This window comes from Plectropomus leopardus, chromosome 4 (assembly GCF_026936395.1).
Source record: "Plectropomus leopardus strain MGB_pleo_1.0 chromosome 4, ASM2693639v1, whole genome shotgun sequence".
NCBI classification, from domain to species: domain Eukaryota; kingdom Metazoa; phylum Chordata; class Actinopteri; order Perciformes; family Serranidae; genus Plectropomus; species Plectropomus leopardus.
This window is the reverse complement of record NC_142179.1, coordinates 17,113,582-17,118,066: the sequence shown is the minus strand read 5'-3', so window position 1 is coordinate 17,118,066 and position 4,485 is coordinate 17,113,582. Positions and strand designations below refer to the sequence as shown.

At 39.6% G+C, this 4,485-nt stretch overlaps 1 long non-coding RNA gene across 1 annotated transcript; it reads left to right on the top strand.

Annotated features, from left to right (window-relative positions):
- The first annotated feature begins 314 nt into the window (after positions 1-314).
- Positions 315-2,771, top strand: LOC148189752 (uncharacterized). Its single transcript, XR_015776318.1, has 3 exons — positions 315-856; positions 2,051-2,205; positions 2,535-2,771. It is a non-coding gene; the product is annotated as an uncharacterized LOC148189752 (long non-coding RNA).
- Positions 2,772-4,485: the final 1,714 nt, after the last annotated feature.

Below are 4,485 nucleotides of genomic sequence, written 5' to 3'. Positions count from 1 at the left end.
CTGGCACTTTTTTTTTGATAAACAAACTCTATTCTGATGCTCTTTTATGCACTATGACACCTTGTGTATATGAAAAGTACAAAAACAATTCCCAGCGTGAATCATTTTATTCCTATAGTGAATTTAAAATGGCTTGGGGGCCACCTGGCACCCTACCTGGGGCCAGATCTGGTCCACTGGCCTTAAGTTGAGTATCACTAGTTTACAGATAGGTTACATATGCTGTGTTAATGACATGTGCTATAAATGGCCTCATCTGTGAATGATGCTCTCCCATGACAGGTGTCTGATGTACGGTTTCAAAACAACCTGTGAAGCTGCACTTCTTTGCTCTTGTCAGGTCTCTCTAGTGTCAGAGCAGAGGGTGGTATTGACAGGTGATCAGGGGCGTGTCTAAATCCATTTATTGGAAACTGTGGACCTTGCGCTTGCCTCTTGCCTGAAGCTATTCCAGTGTTAGTGCGCAGCAGCAGCAGACTTCATCTGGAGTCACAGGTGTTTGGACATCCGCTGATAAGTCGAGACAAGTTACTAACTTCGCGGGACTGAGTGGTCAGCATTGGAGGAACAACTAATTGAATCATTTACATTTAGCGACGATATACAAATGAAACCACCCAGTAGGCATGTTTGCTAATTGTACCGGCTAAGCTAACGGCACTTCGCTAAGCCGTTAGCACCTGGCGTTAGCACCTGGACCTGTGCTGGGGTGGAAAACAGGACAGCGTTGGAGAACATTTGGACAGCAGAGAGTTGGACATTTTGCCGAAATATCACTGGAATATTCTGTGCTGATGGACTGTATTACCGGCAGGACAGTGGACACTTTGCCCCCATGAAGGACCTTCATGTCCCGGTGAGTGAAGCAAACACAATCCCGACTTTCAGTTTTCTTTCTCTCTGACTTTATTGAAAGCTAAATGGCCAACTTAGGATGTTTGTATGGTGTCCACGGTATTTCTCGAGATATACGTTTTCAAGTCACATACAGACTGTTTCCACAACCAATATTTGACACCTCATTGCAACAAAAGCGCAGGTGTTAATACAGAAATTGGGGGTATGTGATGCGCCATCGTTACCGTCACATTGTCATCAATAATGGCTCCATCTAATTTGGGAAAACATGCACAACGCTAGAAAACTTAGACCTTCAACTCCCACAGTAACTGGGACAGAATTTATTTCTATATTATTGATTATTTAGTGTTTATCCTATGATAAGTCAAAATGCCTGCTGTGAAAAAGTTCTGGCTTGTGGTTGCTTGTTGTTTTTTTTAACCCTTGCTTATCTCTTATGCTTTGTTGTGTACATGAATGAATTAAAAGGTAGAGCATTTTGTATTAAGGCTATTTTAGTAACCAGATGACATGAGTAAGTCATGTATTTGATACATGCATTGACAAGCTGTGGTTTTGATGTATTATTTTCAAATGTGATGTCTGTCAAAGAGATGCATGAAAGCCATGTATTTGTAATATAATGTGTTTTTTTTTATGTTAAAATACATTTTTTAATCAAAAAATGATCCTGCAGTTGTAGAAAAATGTTTGTGTGCAACAGTATTTTTTAGTTTAAAAATGTAGATTCATTTCAAACTTTGAGGTAGCAGTAGCAGTTAGATCTTTATTTTGAACATGACAGATAAAATAAGACAACAAAAATTAAACATAACAAAAAACAAAAACAGTAGGAGAAAGTATACACTTCAAAAATCTTACCCCCTTTTTTCAATTTTATATCCATATACATACATAAATGCATCGGGCTATCATTTTGTTCTTTTTTGGCATTTAGTCTTTTCAATTATTTGATCTCTTTCATCAGGTCCAGGATCAGTTTCTGTTGTTTAGACATGTTTACGATCTCTCGGACATAAAGTTGAGTGACTTCTTTATATCCTTGACTTCCCCAGCTGTAATTGCAGAAGGTTTCCTTGGTGGCATAATGCCTGGTTGTGCTTGTTTCCCCAGCACCAAACTGATCTCTGTTGTCTGCTTCGGGCTCACTGTGGTGGTCACTTCCATGTCGGTGTCGGACTCGTTTCAGATTCCAGTAACAGTCAGGCGGGTGTTTGTGTAATGGCAGTCATGGAGTTGGAGCGGTCTGGTCCACCGACACTGGCTGAGTTCGAGTTTAGTTCACCGACAGGTCTGTCTGAGGTCTGTCATGTGAGTCTTGTGCACCGTGCAGTCCATACCAAGGTAATTTTTACTGAAGTCGTAAAGAAGGGATGCACAAAATGTGATTTTTTTGCCATAGCTGATATATAACAACTCAGTTGGCCAATAATGTGTATGTAATATTCATTCATTGTGCAAAATAAGAAGAATACTTCAACTTAGGGTTGATGTTTTGTACATGTTCACTTTGTCTAAAAAAAAAAAAAAAATCAGTTTGTGATATCGGCAGGAATCAGCATGTTCGCTGATTCTGATATTTCATATTTAAAGCCAATATCTGGTGATACCGGTGACATGCCAATACTATTGTGCATCCCCATCTTAAAGGGATGCTTTTGTCCTTTTGTCAGCTTTGTATCTTAACAGTTTGGGTCATATGAGCATCTATGAACTTCCATCCATCTTACCAGTGCCCAGATCTCCCTGCTCTTCGCCCCGCTCAGATCTGCAGATTGAGTCAGCTCCAGACTACAGGCTGTACGTCCTCATTCGTATGCACGCCACCACGGACTCTGAGTATAGAAGCGAATCGAGAGAGACACCTCCCCAAAATTGCAGGCAGTGCTGATTAAAAAAAAAAAACAGTATTCTGTGACTACATTGCCTACTTCTTGCCTAAAATATCTTCTGAAAAACATTTTAATGAACTGTATGGCAGTAATGTGAATGGGAAGTGGGTGTGATATCATTTCCTGTATTGTAAAAATGGAGGCTTAAAAAACTAGAAGACATCAAACTAAGCAGTGATGATCAAAAAATAAATCAAAATTGTTTTACAGCATTGTCTATTTCTTGCCTAAAAACATTTTCAGAATCATATTTAAGCTGTTAAACTGTAATTCAGGACCATTTGTTGCCAGACAGCCGCCATATTAATTCCTGTGTCAAAATGGACAAGCTTGCCTTACCTCACACACCAGTGTGAGCGTTAATTTGTCTGGTGTGACGCAGTGTAATCTGGTAGCTGTAGGTTTTCTTCACCTGTTTTCTTTGGTCATGTGGCACCAGTTTCCAAAGTATTTGCTTCTTTTTAAGACATAGACAGTCTAGTTTTATGAAAAGACCATCTTTTCACTAGTGACATGCTTCTTTTAGGGAATATTTCAATGATTTTCAATCAGCTTTCAATCAAAGCAATGCGGGTAGTGTATATAAACTGCCAAAAAACTAGGCAGTGGTGATCGAACATAAATTGAGATTAGGTTACTGCTCTGTGTATTTTTTCCCTAAAATGTTTCAATAAATATATTTAAACACTGTCTTTAGCTGTGATAGTGAAAGTTTGTGAACAGGAAGTGGGCGCCACACTGCTGCCTGCACATTGAAAACAGCGCCCATATAAATAGATATCAAACAGTAAAACTAAGCAGCGCAGGTCAAATACAAACCAAGAGTCTGTCACTGAGTTGCATAGCTGTCACCTCAAATGTTCTTGGAGACATGTTTTACCTTACTTTAGCTGTGTGTTTTCCACCTCTTGAGTGTCCTTTTTCTCTGGTCATGTAGCACCATTTGCAAAAGTATTTGCTTCTCTCTTCTGCAGAGATGGACTAGTTTAAAGTGAGGACTCTTCTCTTTATATCGTTATATTATATAAGTCCTAAGTCAGCCTCATATATAATCATGCCTTATGTCTTTTATTTGAAAGCCATTATTGCACATTTTGTATTAGCTTTTCTGTAAGATAAAAATTTTAGGACATCCCTGCTGGGGACTAAAGTAAGATCACTGGTGTCAACAAACCAAAAATGTCTGAAGAACTTTGCTGTTAGTTTTGGATCCATATCATATGTCACAACTGCTAAAAGAGGACAGTAATAGCATAAGCCTAGCAGTAGCATGTGACATTAACTAGTCAAGTCTTGTACTTTTTCTCGTTACAACTTGACTTCTAGACAGATCAATAACAGTTTTTGAAGCGCTGCCAGACCACTCTCTCACACTGTCGCTTCTAGCTGTTGGCTTAGTGTGCTGTGACAGCCATGCTTCCCTTATGTCTGCAAGCCTGGAGTGAAGGGGTGAAGGAGGTGGGTGGTGTTTTTGTATGTGTTATAGTGTGTATGTGTGTGTGTGTGCGTGCATGTTTGTGTCTGTGTGTATGAGCGTATGTGAGCGTGTGTGCTAGTGAGTGTGTGTGTTGTGTGTCTCAAACTGCTCTGAATTACTTGCTACTTGAGTCTACTTTGCTATTCTGGCTCAATTTAAGTTTGGATTTAAACCGGTCTTGTCACTGTGACACCTGATCATTGATGCCTAGTTTCATAGTCTGTGTGAGATAGAGTATATGTGTGTGTGTGTGCG